The sequence below is a fragment of the Aquila chrysaetos genome, chromosome 8 (assembly GCF_900496995.4).
Source record: "Aquila chrysaetos chrysaetos chromosome 8, bAquChr1.4, whole genome shotgun sequence".
In the NCBI taxonomy this organism is placed as follows: domain Eukaryota; kingdom Metazoa; phylum Chordata; class Aves; order Accipitriformes; family Accipitridae; genus Aquila; species Aquila chrysaetos.
In genome coordinates, this window is record NC_044011.1 from 18899688 (window position 1) to 18923242 (window position 23555).

The following is a 23555-nucleotide window of genomic DNA, read 5'->3' on the forward strand; positions in this document are numbered from 1 at the left end:
GGGTATTCAACTACATGATCTTGAGAGGTCCCTTCCAACCTCAACAACTCTGTGATGCTGTAGTGTAAATGGAAGTACATATGTGACTAACGCATAACTCGCCAAGTCTGCCTCAACTTTCTAGGTTACCTGGTTAAAATCAGCTCTCTGGTGGCTTAAATCCCCTAAGTGCATCACCATGCTACCTCCTCTGAACACCTGGGCAAAGGAGTTAGAGATGGGATGAGAAACAAGGAATTGGAATGATGCAGGTACTCCACACCACTTCTGTAGCATTGCTTGCATAAAAGAGTTATATTATTGTTAATTTGTGCTGGAGACTTAATATGTGTATTTTACGAATTGGAAAAAATCTCTACCCCTAAATCACCGATCAAAAGTTGTAGAATTTTTTATCTGCACCCTATCTCTACCCCAAATTCTCATCCATAAAACTGAACTAGTAAAACTTCCTGTCTTGTGTCCTGACTGAAAGTTTCTCTCAGCAAGAACTATTTCTTCATTTATTTTAGAATTATAAATATGTAATTCATGGAGTTACATCTTGGACTTCTGAGGAAACCTGACATATTAAAAAATACAGTATTTTCTTAAACAAACAACAGATCCTTTTCTGTGACAACTAACTCTAATGGGCAGCACTGTAAAATAGAGTAAATGTTAAGTATCTTCCATTGTGAATGGGTGAATAATTTTCTGGTTCAGCTGCAGTAAGGTTTAACTGATCAAGGGAGAGCAGTAATACACTTCTAATACAACAGGCAGAATACAGAGGGCATTTCATTCAGTAGCAGAGAGACAGCACTGGCTAGCAAGGACAATAGTAACCAAATACCCATTTCAAAGATTTGGCATAGCCGGTTTTTTTAAGTAGTTTGGCTTTGATGACTTTGCAGAAGCTTGTGTTCCGTTTGGGCTGCCAAGCAAACCTGGAGGTGCCCACCGTCACCTGCTAGACCCGCTGCAGGAGATGCTTATCCTTGCCAACTCCTCCTCTCTTGGTAGGAGTGACTCTCAGCAGAATGCCACGCTTCTGGCTTTTTACTATCTGTCAGACAATACAGCAGTAACCAGGCTCTCTCTGTCACCAGCTGGAAGCTGTTCTATCTAATTTTTTATTCTAGTGCTCATTCTCAAAATGTCTTTTACACAACTTGTGGAAACTCGTTTTCAGTATGTATCTTTCCCTTTGATACAATCTGCTGCTGAAGGCTCACATTTCTCTGGGCTAACAATGGCAGAGGGTCTCTGCCGTACTGTGATGATACTGCACTACAGATGGATCCATAGGATGGCTTTCCTGGATACTGATGCTTTTTTGGTTTTGTTCCTCCATGTATCAAAAATGTTTGGTCAAAGCTGATTCATATTCTGGAAAAGTAGAACATGACCAAGAAATCTTCGGGCAAGGTATCATCATGTCTCCAGAGTATCCTTTTTTTTCCTGCCTTCTCCCTTTTTAGTTCAGTCCATGGCTATGCTGATGCATTAAATCCCTTCCTTCTTCACTCATTTACACTCTTCCAGCCTCCTTTCGAATCTTGTTCTTAGACACACAAAGCCACTGTGGATATAGTAGACAGAAAACTATTCCTGTAATTTCCTCCCTTATTAATCTGCCATGTGTCTGTATTTCCATAACTAAAAGCCTCTTTTTAAATCAGCTTGAAAAAAAAATCCACAATAAAAACCTGAAAATGTAAGTGAAAAGGGAGACAAACACACATATTGATGTGATACAAGAACTGAATTGCAAACTGGGTTTAGGGAAACATCCGTGAATAACTTTCTCTACTGTTTGTTCAGCTTTGTATATTTTTATAGTCTGATGATCATTTGAGATTAATTGCAGAGGATAGAATGATAATATGCTTTAAAGGAGAAAAGTAAGGGAGAAGCAGGAGGTCTAGACCAACCTTCAGGAAAAAAACAACTCTACACTATTGCATATTTGAGCTCTTAGATAAATCACCACAAACAGGTGTGAATGAATGAACACATTGAAATTACATTGGACTTTCTCACAACCACCTTTTTCTGTATTATGATTATCACTACCCACTTGCTGGAACAAAAATAAGAATAAAAATATTTTGAGACAGCTACATCATGAGAATTTCTCTACAAGTGAATGAAATAAGCATAATCCTTGCTTTCCTGAATGACAGCACTGTTGCACAATATACATAACCACTTCAGAGGACACACTGGAATAATGGGTGTTTGCAAAGAAAACTAGTGCTTAATATCCTTGGGAAGAGTTTGGCTGCCACAACTCCTGCCTCCGAATCTCAGATTCAGTAACTGAATGGACTAACCGCAAGTCACTTTGCCATTGTTTTCTGTTTATAGAAGGAACACAACTGTATACACTTCACAGATGCATCATGAAGGGACAGCAGTTCAAGCAGATGTGAAGCAGCCTTATTACAAGGCTTAGCAGTATGATTACTAGCTAATAAAGTGCAATCGAATAAACCAGAAGAAGAGGCTGAATTAGGATGTCTTTGCTGGAAGTAATCTCGGACACTGTAAATATGATAATTAGGATAGCTTTGAAAGCCTTTAGGAGCCTTTTTGGAGTACATTAGCTGGTAAATCTGACTAGTTACTTTAGTAATTGGCAATTGCTATGGATAATTGAAAATACACAAGACTTCATTTTTTTGCCAAAATATTCATGTAAATGGGGATGGAAGGAATCCTGTTTATGAACATTTTGCAAAAAATATAGCCTGTTTTCAAGCGTCTTCAAGTCTTGCATGTACTTACGCAGCCACTGACCTAGCAGCTTTATCATTTATGAGCAGCCCACATGGCACACTGGGAGTCAGAACCCAATTTAAATCCTTGGAAGACTCCATTTAGTTTTGGCTGGTTTAGATTAATCACAAAACTGTCCTCTCTCTTTATGTTTTCTGAACCTAAGCAATCCAAGGTTTGAGAGTTTTTTTATTTTGGTTTTGCTTGTTTGTTTGTTGTTGGCTTTCTGATGTAAGAGATGTCCTTCTTATCAGAGTAAATGATATCATGAATGTTTCGAGCAATGATTGGAGAGAGGGATTTTTAAAATTGCAGACATTCCTGATGAAAGCTGAGGAAATCTTGTATTTTTCACCTTGTCACTGAAAACATATCCAAGTGTGTCTATTATATCGGTAAGGGATTCACTTTGGGACAACAGCTTGCTGCTTATGATGGAACTGAACAGATATGATCAATTCAGGTGCAAGAAGCCCACAAGTTTCTTTCAGGGGCCGCATGCCTAGTTAAAACCTTATTAACTGCAATATAAGGATGTGTCTCTTGGTAACTACTGGTCTGTGATGAGGATAGGATGTCATGCAGGTGAATGCAAACTACTAACATTCAGCATTAGTATAAATTTTAAATGGTTACCTAACTCTCTATGAACTGAATCATCTTAATGTAGAAGTCATCTTTTTAAGATATTTAATGTACTGGGGACACCTAAGTACTACGTCTTTTCCACTTATTTTATGTAGTTCTATCCTTCATGAATAAATTAGCATGCCTAAATAACCCTGTACTACTTTTATTAGAATTAGTCTATAAACAGTTTCCTGATTGAACTGTCTAAATTTGTGTCCACTTTTAACACCTTCAGTGGGTCTCAGATAAAAATTTGACCCTTCTTCTTCTGAATTTAATGATACAGCTTCCACTGATAATGATACATGATCAAGCCTGAGCTCATGTACCTCATTTATTCAAGACTGGTGTTCTGGCATCGTTAAAACATTAAAACCAATGCACAGAGTGTAGTTTCTATGCCACAACTGGAACACAATACATTTTAAGTAACATCGTTCTTCTCTCAGTATGAGCAGATATTCTTAGTTTTCACTAATGTGCCAGTAAGTTGAAAAGGAAAAGAAGTAAATGAGCAGAATATTAAAGCAAACCAAAATGCAGCTCAGAATGAAAGTGTGCATGCAAATGAAATTATCTGATAGTGGCAGGAAGTGATTGCATCCTAAGGCCTCTGCCTTTTTTCCAGGTTTTGCATTATTCTCTAAACACTAAAATTATAGTGATGGATCAAATAATTTTCATAAAACCAAAACAAAACCCAGTGTTATTAGGTTGAGCAGATATACCATGTGGAGTTTGTTACCATTTGCTAATTTTCAATTCATTTATTAAGATCAGCTCTCATTTTTTAATTTTCAGTAATCAGTGTCACTCTGTTATGAAAGCACCTCTGCAGTCTAGACAGTACATACTCATTTATGTGATAAATAATGGATAAACACTGAGTGTGCCATTAGCTGTTAATGCAGTAGATTGATTCCCTGCAGCACATACTCTCCATCCTTGTTTTAGCACTTATGCCACCTGTCTCTTGCACTTACTGTATGATGCTTCAATAATGCGAATGGGGTTCCCTGATCATTCTTAATTTAGCTCATTTTTATAGTCTCTTAAGTAGATTGGCATTGCTATGACAGATATACAAATCAAAAGGTGCCTCACTACTACCTTTATAATTGCTATCACTGCTCTGTCCAATGTTTTTAGCACAATACAGATTACTTGTGAATAACCAGATAGAATCAGTAGACTTATTTTCTTTTCCACAGATTTCCATTTTAACATATCACTACTGCTTTGGCCAAGTAGCTGGGACAAAGACAAATTATTTCAAGTCTCTGTTCCCATTTCCTTCAGCCGTAGGAACAGGGATTCAAATTGAATTAAACCAAATAGACAGATATAGTAAGTCAGCAGGGCAAGTTGGCATTCTGCCAAGATTTTGAAGGAACTCAAATGTGAAATTGCAGAACTGTTGGCCAAGTTGTCTCACAGATCTATAGAAATGGCAACTGGGCCAGACTGCCAGTGAAACCTCCACCTACAAAAAAGGCTCTAAAAGAGATCTGGGGAACTACAGACCAATAAATTACTCTAATTCTGATTAGATAGTAGAGTATATCTTACTGAGTAAGATACTTGATCACATGGATAAACATCACCTGTTGGGAAGAAGTCAGCATGACTTCTGTAAAAGGAAAGGCCATCTCAATCAGCTGCTGAAGTTCCGTGAGGGAAGTCAATAAGCACATAGATAAAGGGTATTCAGGGCACTTAATATTTTTGATTTTCAAAATATCTTTGACACGATTCCACACCAGTTGTTATTACAAAAGGTAATCTTTCATGGGGATGGAGGAGATGTTCTTTTATGAACTGAAAGCTGGTGAAAGGATTGGGCAAACGAAAGAGTTCAATCATCACTACTAAGGGTGGGGTCAGTTACAAGTGTTCAGTGATTTAAACAGTTTTATACAACACCTTCATCAGTGACATGGAGTAGGATGCATGCAGTGAATTCTCCAAGTCTTCTTTTTGGGCAATGAAATGCAATGCTAATAATAAGGAACACCAGAGACAACTTGCTAAGTTGGGTGAGCAGTCAAGCAGGTGTCATACTAGCTTCAGTGCAGACCCTGTGGAAAAATAATCTAAACTCCGTGTCTGCACAACGTGAACAGAAAAGTTATAACTCAGAGAAGAGATCTTGGAGTTACCATTGACACTTGAAGTCATCGGTTCAATGTAGGGTAGCAGCCAAAAAAGCCAATAAAATGTTGTACATCATCAGGAAGGGTACTGAGAACAAGACAGGAAACATGCTGCCACTTTATAAGATGTCAGTGCACCCACACTGTAGGTACTATGTGCTGCTCCAGCCACCACAGCTCAAGATGACATGGTGGAATCAGAAAAGATACAGAGAAAGCAGGTGAAATAGTTAAGGAGATAGAGCAGCTGACTCATAAGAGACTAAAAAGCCTGGGAATTTTCACTGAGGGCTGAGGGATGTATGTTCTAGATCATGAAAATGACATAATTCTAAAACTAAGAGACACTCAATGAAACTAGAACATTAGTTTAAATTGTATTTTAAAAGTACTACTTTACCAAGCAGGTAGTAAATTTCTGGAAAATGTTGCCTCTCCCAAAATTGTATCTCCTGACACAGCTGGAGAGAGAATGTTGGGCTAAATGGGCCACTGCTCTGAAACAAGGGGCCATTTTTGTTCTTATAATTTTGTGCAGTGTTTGAGGGTAACCTAGGAAAGGAGGCGCACACCTTTGTCACAGTTTTCAGTCAAAAGCAGGAAAATATGGGAAAAATGTGCTTTTTCACACACACAATGCAAGGTTAGATCAGCAAAGTAGAGATGCTGCAGAAGTCAAATGTGTGTCCCACAAATAAAAAAGTCAAAGGCCCAGGGCAGGAGATGAAGTACACAGGAGATGAGGAGCACACAGTTTTTAGCCTCGCTAAGGTCTATGGGTCTTAAAGCTATGAATATGTTTTCTGCACAACACAGCAGTATACCTCAGTATTGTCGATGCACAGTAGTTGACTGATGTGAGTGTTATTGTATGTGCTTTGGATGTTTTTGACCCATGCCAGTGTGTTAGAATAGGCACAGTGACAGATCAGGGCAAGAACGTCCGTGACATGCATGATTATGTGTATGTAGGTAGAAATTTGTGATTGTAATACAGTTCATTATGTACTGATCAACAGTATTTACACATAGATTTGTTACAAATACAAGTATATGGTTTAGTGAAATAAATTCTTCCATTCTAGATTCTAGCAGTCTAATTAACAATTTATTTGTTCCTTACATAGTGCCTTTGTGTTTACTGGGTGATGTTCCTAAGATGCTTCTTACTTTTGATAGCCCTTTGCATTTCATCTTTTTATGGGTATTACAATATTCAAGTCCTGCTATCCTGTTTTTCATGGTTCCCCCAATTTCTAGTGTTCAAAGTGAGAGGTCTGTGGCTGCAAATGGATAGTTAGTTACCATCTAATTGTTGGTCTGTAATGGGATATATGAATAACTTAAATGTGAAAAACCTTTTTGTTTGATTGGAAACATTGTATTGTAGGAAAGATGGGTGAGGGAGAGCAGAGGTAAGGATGGACACAAGCAATTGAAAGATTAACTCTTTTTCCAAATAATCCGGGGGTTAAAGCAATCACCAAGTCTATGAGAAAGTTTTGTTCAGTTCTTCCCAGTAGCAGAATAGACTAGAGTCTGCAACTCCCACTTCTTATTCTCTCCAACATGCTAAAGAATATGTTTGGGTGGGGAAGGTTCTTTTAATTATTTTTGGTGGTGATGTATTTTGTATAAATAATAAAATATTCTTTGTTTTGAAGATTAGTGTTCAGGTTTCATCTCTGAAGCAGGACTGAGGGCTTATTGTGATCTTGGCTGCTGACAGCTTGTTTTATGCGAACAAAAAAGTGTCAGCAGTAGAAAATTCAACTACCCTATAGCTTAGCCATTAAGGCACTCACGTAAAGATAGTGGGAGAGCTAGTTTGAATCTACTCTCTGTCTCATTCATGTATACCCGTGACATTTTAGCCTTGTAGTTAGGTTACTCTCTCAGGCAAAGAACTGAACTTGTGTTGTTCATATCTTTGGTAAGCATTTTAACCCTTAATTATTAACTAAAAAAGGGGGAAAGAAGGGTGCAGGGAAAACCTCCATTATTCCTGTTGCAGTTCTGTGAATACAATCCTCCCCACTTTGCAAAAGCACCTTGCAGTCAAAAAGTATTCAAACATTTGAACAAATATTTGCAAATAATTTCAAGAGCATTAAAAATGCATTTTCCTGAATTCAATATTCCTTTTTTACTTCCTTAATTCTACATAGGCACAGCTAGCTCATTTTCCCCCTGGATGGGTACATGTGACTTTCTTGAGCACATGAAAGATTGTTAGCAGAGAAAACAGTCTTTAAAAAATAGATCTACTGAGAACATACATAGTAAAAGCTCATTTGTGTCGTAGTATGCCAGAGCCAAGAACAATGCAGCATGGCCAGAGATTTCAGGAGGTCTCCAGCACTTATAGCTGTAGTCCAAAGGAGCTAAGCATGTGAACCAGTCAGGTTAGTGTAAATATATAAGAGGAATACAGGGATCCAATCTGATACATCTCTTGAGTTCCACATACTCTGAGAGAGTTCTTCCAGATTCAATTCTTCACAGGGAAACTTGCTACTAGAAGGTATTTATTCAGGAAGAATTACTGCATCTTCTTCCCAAGTCCATTTGTCTTTTCTATGAACGCAATCAAAAATTAAGTTTTTTGAAAGGCTTTTAGTCAGAAAACGGACTCTTCTTTTTTTGCCAGCATTTGCGTCTTGCAGAACTATTAATATAAGAATATTAGATTTTAAAACTGAAGTTCGTGAGGAAGATTTCAAAGCGGTACCACTGGAACTAAACCAAACATTGGGATGAATGTTGTTACTGAAAATTAGACAATTATTGCTCACCAGAAGAACATAATTCACTGGCAGTACCAGAAAATTCCCAGTGTTATGGCTAAAGCTTGACTGGCAGGGCGTAAACAAAAGTTCAGTAAGAAAGAAAAACCCTTGCTAATGCCATGGAGATACAAGGAAGCTACCGTTTCCTACCTATATTTCACATCACTTTTTTATGCAAGACAAAGGCTGCCTTGGTTGAAGATACAGGTTATGTTAGTCACACTAGTCACTTGCATTAAGCCATGTAAGCAAAGGTTTGGGTTCCCGTTGGTAATGATGTTCTTCCTTGGTTAAGAGGATTCCCCAGACACGGCCAGGGGAACCGATACTTGACACTATCTCCTCCCTTGGTAAGAAAAACCTCCTTGTCCAGAGAAAGTTTCCCTTCTCATGGAAATATAGAATGGGCTAACTGGAAAACATGCCCCACCAGGGCTGTTGACAGCACCAAGAGAAAAATCTCTGCCTGTCCAGACGAGCCAGAAGGTTCCTGCTCTGGTTGCAGCGAAGCTCTCCTGCCAGAGGTGTTTCCTCACCAGCCGGTCAGGCCCGCGACCAGCTGGCTAGGTCCGCCCAGCCTAGGCTCCTGCTTCCCCAGCCGTGGGCCCGCACGCCTGGCCGCAAGCGTGGCCGGAGCCGGCCTTGAGAGCGCCTGGGGCTCTGCCTGCCCGGGGATGACGAAAACAGGCTCGTGCGGGCCGTCGGGCGGCCGTCTGCAGGCTGCCTGCGGAGAGAAAGCGGAGGTGGCCGGGAGCCGGCCCTGGTCGTGGCTGCTCCAGGGGCGGCTCCGTCGCTGGGGCACGGCACCGACTCCCCCCGGAGCAGCTCCTCTTCCCTGGGAGTTTGGGCCCGGGGGTGCGCCTCGCAGTGAGTCACGGGAGTCGAGGTCCTCCTTGAAGTAAACCTGGAGAAGGACCAGTGCTCCCACTGTCCCTCCAACCTTCCCCCTCCTGTTCAGGATGGAAAGAAGTGCAGGACCACACTGTGAGCCACCGCTTACAGGGTTCCCGCTCAACCCCAGGGCAACCGCACTGGGGGAACCTGGGGAATGTATTTATCTTTGCTGCATAGATCATGAACTGTATTTAAATAATGTAATTCAGCTGATCACTGAATGGGCTTTTGCTTTAAAAGTGGACTAAAATGTGAAATGGTAAATGAAGTAGGCATGTCTTTGTCTCTGTAGATGCACAAACTGATTTGACTGTAGTAAAAACGTAGCCAAAAAGATCAGAATGTAAGTCCGTTCAGTTTAATCAACAAAAACTCTTTCCTCAAAGGACTGTCAAAAAAGGATTAACTTTTATTCATTTTATTCATTTTATGGGAGAAAGCTACATCTCTTATCCTCAAATTAAATTTATTTACCCACATGTAAGGGAAAAAAAGAGCCTGAGAGATGCCCTGAGATTTAAAATTCAGTAGATTTTGCTTCTGGTTCCATTAGATCCTTTCCTTCTTGAATTTCAAAGACTTTTAAACAACTGAGTCATGCTACCTAAAAAAATTGCACAAAATGATCTGACTTTCAGAAGAATGATCGTTATGGCTGAACCTTGGAAAAAGCGGTAAGAGGCCAGCTTAAAGTACTAGGCGTATCTTATTGTCAGTCTTATAACACTGAGCTCTGATCAGCTGTGATAGTCTAGTTTTCTTGGCAAGTTTTCATATTGCATTCAGGAGAGCAAAGTTATTTCAGGCTGAACAACAGCAACAACTATTTATGTCCTCCAAACAACACACCCCATGTATCTTTACTGTCAACTAATCTGATTCATGTATATAAGTTATTACCCTGTCACTTTATCGGAAAGGACCCAGTGATATATCCTCTTACTTAGGGGAAAATCACAATAGCCTTAAGAAAAAACTTGCACCGAGTACCAAGATGCGGCTGATACCAGAAAAATGAGAGCAGTTGGCAAGTGAAAGCAGTTCAGCCCCTTCCTTCCCATGTCAGCCCATCGGTGCCATGACTTAGATTAGCGCAGTGGACTCCTGATGTCCTGGGGCCTTGGGTATTTGTTCTGGTTCCTTGCCTGTAATCCCACCTATGGAGTAAGATACCGGACTGAGACTGGGGGCCAGTTAAACTTGATGCTGATCCTACCACATTCTTCCCCAATGGCATGAGGAAAGTCCAGGGCAGTGATAGAAATCTCCCCTCTCTGGGATTCAAGCAGCATATCCCATCTTTTTCCCCTGTGAAAGCCTAGCTCTACTGCCCTAGGAAAAGCACTGGGAAATAATTTTTTATATATGTGGGAGGCAATTGCTGACAATGACAGCAATTTTTTGACATCTGACTTCTGATAAATAGAATCAAGTTCTTGATTCCACTTGCCGTCCTATCCTATATACAAACCCCATCAAAACATGTGTGGTGGAAATGCACCAAAAAGGAAGACATTGCAGCCACTCTGTAAGAAAGGTCACAGAAAGCACCAGGGAGGTCTGCTCCTCCTGATTTTCTTGCCTGTCAGCACAAGTGAAGTCATAATCTTTTAGCTTCAGCTTCCCATCTGTAGAAAAGGCCTATTTTCTTGCTTATACAGAAGGCTTGGGAGAGCAATCTTTTTAGAGGCAATCACACAGTACAGCAAGAGTAGCCACAATAAAGAGGGAGCCTCCACTAGCAAAATCTTTGGGGGAGTCTAGAGATGACTTTTAACTGAATCCTACATTTTACCATGCATTACATATATACAATACTTGGCATATGTAGCACTTAGAAGAAATAGCAGGCTTTTAAAATAGTCAATTAACTGATTAAAAAAACGTATCTGTGTCCTTAGAAAGGTAAAAATACATGTTTCTGTTAAATAGTTAAAAACCCTACCTTTCTTCTTAAAATCCTCCTTAGTAAATCTTTGACTTTATTCTGTCCCTTCTAAATATCTAAAGCTTTTTTTGAGGAGCAGTCTGAATCTCAGTCTGTCCCAAGAGATTAGGACACCCATGTTCAGTCAGTGCTAGCAGGGCTCTGACTCTGTGGGAACAATGACACACGATAGTCTTGTCATCTGGAATATCCATTTAGCATCCTATTTTTTCAAATATTTTATGCTTGGTCTTCATTGCTGTTTTCTTTAATCTAAGTCTTATAAAATCTGAAGGCAAAAATATGTAGTTAAGTTTCACAGTGATCAAGGATTATCTGACTGATGGAACTGTGATTTGTTAGAAAGTATCTTATAGCCCCTAAAGAGAAAAAAAAAAAAAAAATCGATCACAGAACCTATGAAAACATTCTATTCTTTCATAAAATGTTTAGCTGGTTTACATGTTATAAAAGTCAGTTTATCAGAGTTATAAATAACAGTACAGCACACTAAAAGTCAGATTAATGTATACCAATACAAAATGCATTTCATCAAGCAGTACAGTCATTCATGTAGATAGCTTTAGCCAGTTTATTACTAACCTGATTGGATACTCAGGATACTTATAATGGATTTAATTTGGTAATAATAAAGTATTGCTTACCCTAATGGTGCTATCCAGATTAATAGGTTTTAAATGGTTAGAGCTATTTTATTATCTCTTCCTGGCTAATGAACTAGCCTATATATGCACTGTACATTGAATGATGGAGACCAATAATTTAAGCAATATCATTACAGTGGTATCAATATGGGACATCTGAAAGGTTTTTGTCTTATACATTAAAAGGTAAAGTTGAAGTTTATGAAGGAGAAGTGCTCTCAATGTTTAATGTGTGCAGCAGAAACTGTAAATAGCTGACAAAACACTAGGAAATTGGTACTGTTCGAGTGCCTCACCACTCCTCACTCAAACCATCTGTCAGGCACTTCTTCAGGAAAAAAAAATCCACAATTTTTAGAAATGTTTGTTCTGAAAATGCAAATTAATATTTTTTTATTTATTTCCAGTCACGTAGATGGATCCGTTTCTTACACCACGTCTGCAGAGAGATATGGTGCTTATTTAACTACTTCAGAAAAAGGTTGTGAAGGCTCAGGCAGCCCATCCAAGGTAAGTTTGAAATCTCTGTTTAGCTTTGCTAAAGAAGGAGTGGTGTGGCTGAGGACACACGGAGTGCGGTTTGCCAAGTGTCTTCAGCTTGCGTCCAGCTCAGTTGCAGACGCTGAAAAAGCCAGTTTTGCCCTTCCATCTCCTGCCCACGTCCTCCAGCCCCCTTTGCAAGTGCTTTGCTGGTGCTGCTGACAGTGCAGCTCGCACAAATACTAATGCCAGCAGAGAAGAGGTGGTGGAACAACAGGACTAGGGACATCGGGAAGGGGAAGCTCATCTCCCTCAGTGACACCATGGACTTATATCACTTTCAGCAGCTTGTAAAACTTCACTGCAGTGCCCCAGCTCAGCAAGCTGCACAAATATGTGCCTAACTTGAGGCACACGGACTATTGGTAAGAAAATATTGAAGCATATGCTTTAACTTAAACCACATTATTAAGTGCTTCCTGAATTGAGATGATTTCCTTCTCAGTATTTCTTCTCTTCCCATCCAGCATAACTTTATTTTTTCACTCCCTGCCAATATGCACTTCGTTTCCCTCTTTGCATATTGCCAGCTATCCCTCGACTTTCCAATTGTGCATGTTTTCATTCTCTTAGGCTACCTCTATCTCGGTGTGTAACAGAGGGCCAGGGCATGGTTTTAGCCCTCTGCTTGTTAGCCTGTTGTTCAGCGGTGAACGTGTTTCCTGGCAGGGTTTTGGCTTGTGCCAAACAGCAGTCTGCCAGATACACCTGAGCACAGCCTGGGGAATAGCATGGGCTCAGGGCTGTTCCTGCCAGGTAGTGTGTGTGTGTGTGTGTGTGTGTGTGATGCCTCTCTATTTTGGGAAGGCATTAAAGATGCAAGGCATTAAAGATAGAAGTCCTCAGGGACAGAGAACGGGTCCTAGGCTGGTTCGTTGACTAGCACAGCTATAGCTTTGTTGTCTTCCATGTTGTATGAGTCTGGTTGAAAAGTAATAAGAACCAAATTAAAAAGTCCAGATCTCTTTAAATGAGTTTGGATTCAGATTTCCATACCAGTCTATTCTGGCATCAGAACCTATGGTATGGAAGGAAAATCCACTTCTGTGCCATTTCTAATTGCTGCACTGTTTCCTGTGGCCTTGTGGAGACAGATAATGGAAATAAAAAGCTTGGAAGTACTACACTGTAAGTCAGCCTGAGACAGCATAATTAAAGATCCCAAACTGTAGACAAGTTTTGGTCACCAGCTACCTAATTTGTTGGCCCAACTATTTCTTTAATCAGAAGAAGGTTTTATTGTTGATTGCACTAACAGCACTTCACTGAAGCCAAACTTGAAACTTTCTGTTTTCTCGGGACTTAGATGTTTGTTAGGCTTTCCACAAATGTTCTTCTTCAGTTGTGGTATCTTGAATGGTACAGAATATGCAGGCAGTATCATGTTATATTCAACTAAATGGGTAATGTCTATGCAGTCTCTGAAGTCCTGTTGGGATGATAATGGACGACTAGCATTGAAGAGGACTAGCAAATCTGTCAGGCTGGTTTACTGTTAACACAGCCACCTATTTTGATCTGTGTATTATCTCCCCTAACAGACTATTCTACTCTTATTTCCTTTAATTTGTCTGAAGCTATATCTGACCTCATGGATTCAGTGGTTTTTTTCCCCCACAACATCTCCCACTTTCTTACTATATCTGGCTGCTAGAATATTTTTTACATTTTATTCTTTTGACCAAAGTCTATGTTAATTTACACTTCAGGAACATCTGTTGCCTACAGTCATCAACTGTCTTCAGCCATATTTTGGTTTTTGGTCTGAAACTAAAGATGCAATTTTGATTTTTTGAAAGAAAAGCATTTTGCCTGAACTATTAACAGACATTTACACCTACCTAGGGCAGAGAAAATGAGACAAAAAGATGGCCTTTAATTTATTATATGGCTGTGAATGAGGCTTCTGTGCCCACTGCTCACAGCACACAGGGTTAGCTGCTGCCAACTTTTCTGTAGTTCCAAAAATTTCAGGATTTTTGAAATATAATTACAGTTTAAATGAAGATGCCACAGAACTTTTAATTTGCTTTTTTCTACAGTCCAGGGACCTCGAGCCAGGAACGCTGATGACCATGCTGTAAGCCCAGGAGTAAATCTCAATTTATACATGTTGGTATCTACCAACTGACTTTCCCCAGCTGAACAGGCTTCTTGCTAGTTCCTTGGCAAAACATTGTTAATAAACTGGCAATTTAAATTTCTAGCTTTGGGGTAAAAATGCTTTTTAAGTGGTCTGTCAATGTCCTTATTGGCCAAAAAGACAATCTGCCTCTTTTTTTTTTTTTCCCCCATCTCCTGTGATTCCTCATAATTGTACTGAGACCACAACTATAGTTGTTAACAACCAACATCGAATGAATGCAACCTGTTTCAATTTAGTAGTGTCCACCCACATGAAAAATGAAATAATTCTCAATAAGTAAGAAAACCATGTACATGCATACTAACAGTCACTGGAGAAGGGAAAGTGCATTATTAGCGTACTGATTTGGGCTAAATTGTACTTCTCCTCCTAGAGGTGTATAAGAAATGTCACTGTCTATGAGAAAGGATTGGAGGGCACAGGATTGTAAAGTCTAGGGCACTTAAGCATTTGTTTAACTTCAATCCCAAGAGAACATCACTGAAATCACTAGGTTTATTCCTGCACTTAACAGTAAGTATACCTTTACATACCAGCTTGACTTCAGACTTGACTGGACTATACTGACTCTATGCAATTTTACCCAGCTCCCATTGATGTAAGAATCATTGTGCAGTCCTTAGTGCGTCTTAAGTGATATTTAATATTCCATTAGAGAAATGTTGTTTCCATTACAGTTTACAATTGTAACATTTAAAGACTATCATTAAAATACGTAGCTTTATAACATAGTTCTTTAGTATAGGTAGCAGATTGCTACTTACCGGCAGCTGGTCATGTATTAATTTTTCAGAAACATGTTTCCTGAATATGACTAATGACTCACATCCCTTTCGTATCTCTTTATTACAGATGAATGGTATATGGATTCTGAAATGCAAAACATATGCTGAACACCCAATTGGGCTGTGACAATGGCTCAAAAATATTAGAAGTTAAAAAGATCAGTTAATACAAAGTTTGCTGTCTGGGTATTTCACATTTATAAACTTGTGGTCTTCAGAAAATAGAGTTTATATTGATCTTTTAGCTATTAGAATTGGTTACATCATGACAAATCAGTATCCTGCTGGAGATCTTTTAATGCATTTCTGTTTTCAAAGCAGAAAATATAACATGCTCTGCAATGTCTCTTTCATTATGAAGAAGAAAAACAGCTCAAGTATGAACTGAAATTTTCAATGAATGCTTCTCTATATAATCTTTGAAACCGAAAATCATGAAGAAGCCCAAAAGTAGTCACACGTTTGCAGAAAGAGAGGCTAATTGTGACTGAAAAAAAACCCCATAAATTGGTAGGAAGATAAGAGCTGCCACTTCTGCAGCCAAATGAAAGCTCCATGTAATTTATTCTCCTCAAAGTGCGGCCAGTTACATTGCTTAGGGAAAGAATTTCCTCTTTTTGTCTCCTATACTTTTTCCATGATACACCCACTTCTGCCAGCCAGCGAGTGGTTTAGGGACAGACCCCATGAGCATCTGCATACATATGGGCCTTTGTTTTAATAGCTCATAATGGACTATCTCACAGCTAATGAGGCAAATCTTGTTTCGAAGAGATTCATACTTTGGCACCCCACAGCATTCTTCTGCCCCAGGTCCACGCTTTAACCATGTGCTGTGTCAAGAAGTGGTTCTTTTTGCTTGTTTTAAATCTGCTAAGCCTGGTAGTTTTCTTGGAGGGATGGAGGGAAGGAGGGAGGGAGGGAGGGAGGGAGGGAATGAGGGACAGCACCCTACTATTTTTTAGATTTTGATTATATCAAAGTGAGCATTCACTTCTGGCTCACCCTTGTGCCCTGCCTGCCCGAGGATTTAGTCAGCTGAGCGGTCCCACTCAGAGCACAGTGGGCAGAAAATGACCAGAAGTGCATTTTGTATGTGCCACCCTAGACCTATACAGCTCTATAGTCTTTTTATCCCTTTCATTTCTGGATGACTCCCAATAATTGCGCTGTCTTCTTGGTCACCACTGAACATGGAGCTGATAGTTTTACAGAACAGCCTGCAATGACTTCCAGACCTTTTTTTGCTCAGTGATAGCTAGTATAGACCCTGTGACTGTGATGGTGAGTCTAGAGTTAGATCTCTCCCTGTTTTGTGCTTACTGACAATAAATTTTCTTCACTTTCTATCTATCTCTTACATATGTGAAACCTTGAATGGCACAGTTTCAGGTATTACTGAGATTTTAATGTACTGTATGACAGGTTTGTTAAGACTGTGACAAAACTGGTTGAAACACTTCAGACTTTTATTATACACATTTTCAAACAGTAAATACATTCAGATGTTTATTCTAAAACATATTATTTCTTTACTTTCCAGCTGAAGTTTTGATGAAATTCTTCACGAGAATTTTTGAGAACAATATTTCTTAGGAACAAGTAAGTCCAATACAGAAGTGTGATAAGCTTTAAAGACATATATTATCTGTTAATTTCAGTGAATTACAATTTTAGATGTTTTGATTATCTGCTGTAAAGTACATGAGCAGAATTTACATTGCTGATTCCAAAGTGGAAGGCTCTGATGAACCTCAAAACTGAAAGTTTTCCAGTTACCCGGTTCCACAGATTTTAATGAAAGCAATTGGTCGTGTTAAAATATTTATTTATGATCCACTATTACAACAGTTGAAAGAACACTGACATCTGTTTCAACTTTTTTGATAGCAAGAATGATGCATTGCTATGCATGAATAACTCAGTGGCATGAGACATAGGTAACCAAAAGACATTCTCTAGGTGTGTCAAACAAGTCATGACAACAACTGTGTAAAGTTTCCTTTGAGCTTGTTCAACTGAATGATTAACTGAAGAAAGTGCACTATCAAAGGTAACTACTATCTGGCAGTAAAGGAAGTTGTTCACTCATTTGTTAAAAAGCCTAACTAATATCTAAACTGCAAATACAGTGTATGTCAGTATTGCCAACACATCCATGTGTGGTACTGATTATCCCTAAATCTAATCTTTTCTTACAGTTATAGAGATAATTCTTGATATTTATCCCATTTCTGGCAAAAGTGACGATGTAGGGGTAACACTTGTACTTGCTTTCAGACAGAGGATTTATTTTTGTCTCAAATTACTCTGCTTACACATGAATTAGACAGAACTAGCCTGGATTGCATTTGCTCCTGTCCATCTTTGTGACCTTCCAATTGCTGAGTTTACAAACTTTCATAAATCAAAGACTAATTTCTAATTTAGATCAGTACTGTGAAGGCCTGGAAAGTTCAGGAATGGGAAAGAACTTAAGAAAGTCCAAGATGTATAGAAAGTGGCCGAGGTCCTTCAGTAGGTGGCACACTTCCCTCTGAATCAGTTGTGAAGGAAGGTATTTGCAGGATGCTCAGGGCACTGGCCTGTGGGAAGATTCCCGAGATGTAAAACCAGGAGGCCAACCAATGTGGCTAGGAAGGTTCCCATGACATGTGCCAGAAGAGTAAAGGAGTTAGGATAACACAGCCGAATTCTAGGTAGCTGCAACTTAGTGTCACTTTTCTTATCCAAAGTGCCCTCTGCCATTTTGAGATGCCAACATATTCTCCTTTACTCTGTTTACAGGTTGTCACTACTCACTACTAAGAGTGGTCTGCCCCTCTGTCTCTCTCCAGCCCACACATGAGATTCTCTACACATGAAGCACTCGAAGTTTCTTTGAATTGGAAGATGATGCAAAATTGAAAGTTGCCTATTTGAGAAGAATGCTAAATGAAAGGCTATCAGGTCTAATGGGAATATAAATAGATAAGCTTTTCGAAAATTAAGTCACTTAATTGTTCAGGTTATATATAACTCAGAAGTTGCTAAATCACACCATGTCTTTGGCAGGCTCTTACTTCAGCTGTTCCTAGAAAAAGTGGGGCAAGGTGGGGGACAGAACCAAGTACCAATGTATACGAAATACATTGGAGCTATTACTTTTTATTTAAAGAGAAATAACCAGTGCCTGATAACATGGCCTGTTTGTTAGCAAGGCAAAATATTTTTTCAAAATTCTTAAAAGTAAGGGTCTTTCAAAACCTTAATTGGGTTCTGATATTTAAAAGGATGATCAAAGAGAATCTGGCTATAGCGCTTACAGGGCTCATTTATCTCACATGAGAAGTGCACATAATCACTTGTCTGCATTTCTGGTCAGCATTGGAGATTTTCCTATTCAGCTTGCTAATTAGCTGTGAAAAAATGGAAATGAGTAAAAATAATAAAATTTTATTTAAAAATCTTTTCCCAGAATTCACCGGCTTTAAAAAATGTTCCCATGAAAGGGCATAATTTCAGAAAATTCTGCCTTTTTCATTTTTCCCCCCTTCCAAGGTCAAGTGATGACATGTTATTATCAAGCTGTTGATACACACAGCATGTTAGTTCTGCATCTGGAAATACTTTATGTGGAGAAAATCACTTTTTTTTTTTTTTTGAGGGAAAGCTCAATATAGCAGAAAAAATATTTTTTCTTCAGGAAATAGAGCCATTTGTTCATTACCAGGCAAATAGTGCTCCCCTTCCTTTGGGCCCTCTGCCAGAGTTATTTGCACATAGGCTTGTTCAAGCTAACCACCTTGGCTTCTTTCTTCTTCACACCATTTGATCCTGTATTAGCTTGAAGCTCTTGTGGATAAAAAAGTGCTTCACTGTGACATTTTTGTGTTCCGTGGAGGAGTCATGGGCACACTCCCTTATGAGTAAAGATTACCCTTGTTTACGTAGGAGAGTAGACAAACAAGACACAGCAGCCCAGATTCAAGGAACGCATAGGGAGAGGTGTTGGGAGGGTGAACTGGCAATGTCTTTTTCTCTTTTCTCATAAGACGGCACTCAAGCAAAATGAAAGCAATGTGTACAAATGAGAAGGTGGACTGCTGTGGCTGGAAATAAATTTTATGGTATTAAATGATTCAATGATATATGAAACTCATAGCTGCTAGCTATCTCTGAGTAGAAGAGCTTGAGATGGTCGGTAGACGGTAGGTACCTCTCAAAATAAAAATCCCCTCAGCTACCCAAATTAATACTGCCCTACAAGCTGATTTGGTGGTGTGTTTGGCATCCAAAGGAAAGCAGGAGACAAATGCAGCTCTTTCAGGACTCACCAAGTCTTCTGATCTAGCTCGGTCCCCCTTCTCACCCTCCTTCTCAGCCCCAGAGCAGCTGGGGGAGCCCCTTCAGGCTCTCCAGGAGTCCCTGGGGAGGGAATGGTGGCAGGGACCCTCATCTTCGCCAGCCCTTCATCACCCCAGCATCCAGCTCAGGGCCCTTCTCTCATGAGGGGAGAAAGAGGAGGACAGAAGAGGGAGTATACCCCCCTTCCAGCATTGGAAAGCCAGCCCCGAGAATCTTAGAGTTTTACTAGTAAGTGCAAGGAGCACTGAATGTAACTAGGGAATTAGAAAAGGCAGTGGCGGGGGCGGAAGGGACAAGGGCAGCAAGAGACATTGCAGTCCAGGCAGTCAGAAAAAGGAGTGAAGGAAAATAGAAGGAAGCTCCTACACAAATAAGCATGATGAGTTTTAAACAACATTGATAGGAAACTATTAGTATTTGTTTACTTATGAGGAAAGCCATTCCCAGTTTCCCATAGATTTTCTCACGTAATCAAACCTTAAGAAAGAGGATGCTAAACAGCAAAATAACACCACTAATTTTGATTTGCACTCCTACCCTCTGAGACTTTCAGAAAATTGGATGTATTTGGTCCATTTTGCTTTACACTACTCACACTGAAATCAATAGATAGTATCAATCCCTTTATATAAAGGATTCTTTTGGTGTGGCTGTATCTGTAACAACTCTGTGATGAAATAGTAAAGAGCTTGTGTGTACAGGTCTAGGGACCAAGTAATTTTTCCCCAAGAAAGAATGAATGAATTGCTTTAAAACTGTTAGCTCTGTTAGGAATGGTTATTTAACATTTCAACTCAACTGAACTATTATAGAAAAATTATGTAGTGCTTTCTATTATCTACTTTGGGAGCAGCACGGTTTACAAAACTGATGGATTCTGTGTGTTCTGAGATCAAACCAAGTTTTCAGAACAATTTATAGTGTTTAATAAACTGTGAACATCATTACTGAATATTATCATTCTGTATTGCACTTGCTACTAGCGGCAGCTGTGATGGCCAAGGTGCTTTCCAAGCAGCAAGAATGACTTATTTTCTGATGATTCTGCAAAATCTGTACTTAAATAACAGTTGTAAATCTCACACCTGAAAGCTCCCTTAGTTCTCTTCTCAGTTTAGTTTGAGTGATAGTTTTATTAAATGCTGGATGTAAATATAAAAAAAAAATCTGGAGGGAAATGATAGGATGGTATGATGCAAGGATATCATTATCAAGTTACGCTGTTGTTACAAGTAGGCGAGAGAAAGTGATTCAGATGTCTGCTGCCTCTCTGTGGAGTTACTAGTGGGAGTTCATGAGGAAAACTACCCATGCATCCCAGTTGTGGTCCCTCTGAGGGACAGTGATCCTGCCTCATGCTCCCCGTGGGAGGGGGAAAGGGGCATCGTTCGGGAGTGAAGGTAAATTCGCACTTGGTTACACCCGTTCCCCTATGATGGTGCACAAAGGGGGAGTGGGCTGAAGGAACCGTGCAAAGACCTCCCTGCCTCTTTTGGTGGTGGTGAGGGGTGTCTTCTCCAAGCTAAGGACTCTCGAAGCTGCAAGTTGTGCAGCCTGTCAAAACCTGCCCCGGGGCTTGAGCCAAACAATTTATGTACAACAGTCGAGGTCTCTGAGCACATGTGTAGCTTCAGTCTCCTCTCTGGGAACACTCAGGTGCCCAAGACTTGTAACTCCAGCGTATACCTGGTGGAGCCACAGGGAAGGAAATGGCTGTGGCTCAGAAGCTGCAATACTAAGGGAAAGAGAATGTGAGAAAGGACACAAAGTAAAACTTGTTGAGATAACCAACATAATTGGAAAAAGACCCTTTATTTTGAAAAGCATTACGGAGAAACCATTTTTTTACTTTGCTTTGAGAATAATTGTCAAAACCCACTTTCTTTAAAATTATTTTGAACATTGAACCTTGTTGCAGTAGGTTCTGTGGGCTGGTCACTGTGACAATAAAAATGAACTTGTGAAGTCTTGTGAGAGGCAGGAGAGAAGCAGACAATGCTGGGCATACAGCACACCATCAAATGTGTTGGTCCAGAGTCCGCAGCTTCCCGGAGGGGAAGAAGATACTGGCAGCCATCATTTGGGGGCAGAGGTAAACGCAGTCGCTGTGGAAAGCGGCAGGATGGGAAAACCTCAATTTAAAACAACTCCTAAGTGCTCCTGTCTCCCATTGACTTATTCTGATGTGACATCAAATAAAGATCACAAGCCCAAGGTCAGTATGTTTACTCAGACAGAATAATTCCAGTCAAACAATACTTGGTGTCAGGAACGACAAATATTGCTTACACTGAAACCCAGGAAAACAAAGACAGACATGCTCACAGGCTTAACAAAGAGCAAGCAACTCTCTGTTGCTTGTGGTTCAGTCCTTTTAGTGTTGAATATGCTGGCAGGAGTGAGCCTTTTATGTAACAGAGGTCATCAGTTATCATAAAATTATGATCGCGCAAGATGCTCGTACCCGTATCACTTGAGGAAATCCCGAGATTCTCCTGCACCTCCTGGACTGAGCACAAGGAAGCCCCGTGAACCTGACTCAGAGGCCACCAAGGTCAACAGGGGCCAAGGACAGTGTTAGGATGACAGGATAGTTATTAATAGAGTCTGTGCCCCTGTAATGCCAAACCCAAGCACTCAATTGTTATTCGTCCCTAAAAGCTGCAGGAGTGACTTAAAATTCTTAACTACTAAAATTAGGAAATAATGGTTTTATTTGCCCTGGCACCTGCCGTAAGAACCACTGCTCTCAGGATTTATGCGTACACTCTTTCCTTTTCATCCACGAGGCTGAGATTTTTTTCCTGATGCGAATCAAGGCGATAATCTCAGGTGCTAGCCTGACTTCCCACGTCAGGGTGACAGCACTGTGACTTGGCATCACTTCGAATCACCTTACGGTAGCCTTCAAATGCGGTTGAATGGCTTCCCCAAGAGAAAGTTATGTTGCTCTGAAAATTAAAAACCCGGCCCGCCCCTGTCCCACAGCGAAGCCGAGCTGGGGGAGCCGAGAAGGGACCCCCGCGCCGCCGAAGCGGCCGGGCCGGGGAACAAGCCGCCCGGACTTCTCTCCCCGAGCAGCCGTGGCAGACGTAAGGAAGACCAATGCTGTTCCCCGTAACCCCGCCCGGGTTTCGCTAACTCAAAGCCGTCGTCAGCCCCAGGACGCAGGGCGGGTGTCGGTGCGAGACCCGGGCCGGGTCCTGGTTCAGCGACGGCTCCGACAGCCGGCGGCCGGCTCGCAGCCGCGGGACAGGGGTGGGACGCTCCCGGGAAGCGCAAGCACCGGCTCGCCCCGCCGAGAGGGTATTCCCCCTGCGGCGCCCCTGCCCCCGGGGCGGGCCGGCTCCGGGGCCGGCGGGGGGGCCGGCGGCTGCGGCGGGAGACCGGCTCCGCCGCCGGCCCCGGCCCGGCCCGGCCCGGCCCGGCCCCGCCCCGCCGCCGGGCGTCGCGGGCGCTGATTGGCTGCGGGCAGCCCCGTGAGCGGCGGCGGCGGCGGCGGGGGGAAGTGGGGGCGCGAGCCCCGCGGGGCCGTTAGCCGGCGTGAGGTGCCGTCCGTCCGTCCGTCCTCTCGGTGGCACGGGCCGCCCCGAGGAAGGCGCTTCGCCGCGGCGCTGGCGGCGGGAGGCTGTTAAAATAAATGCGTGTGTCTGCGGCAGAGCCCGGGGCGGCTGGATCGCCCTCGGCGTGCCTGCCGCGGGCGGGCTCCTTGCCCTCCGGGGCGGCGGCGAGCCCCGCCGTGCCGGTGTGCTGCGCGGCCCCTTTTAAAGGGCCGCGTACTGAGTGGTGAGCGAGGGCCGGGGCGGCTGCCCGCCCTGCGGGCAGAGCCGTGCCCGGTTCCGCAGGCGCCTGCCGAGGCCGGGCGGGTGGGCGCCGCCGGCAGGCAGGTTGTGAAGCCGGGGACGGCGGCCGGCAC

At 41.5% G+C, this 23555-nt stretch overlaps 1 long non-coding RNA gene across 1 annotated transcript; it reads left to right on the forward strand.

The window, feature by feature from the left end:
- The first annotated feature begins 12237 nt into the window (after window positions 1–12237).
- LOC115344638 lies at window positions 12238–20583 on the forward strand. The gene is made up of 3 exons (XR_003924578.2): window positions 12238–12331; window positions 16836–16894; window positions 18080–20583. It is a non-coding gene; the product is annotated as an uncharacterized LOC115344638 (long non-coding RNA).
- The last annotated feature ends 2972 nt before the right edge of the window (window positions 20584–23555 follow it).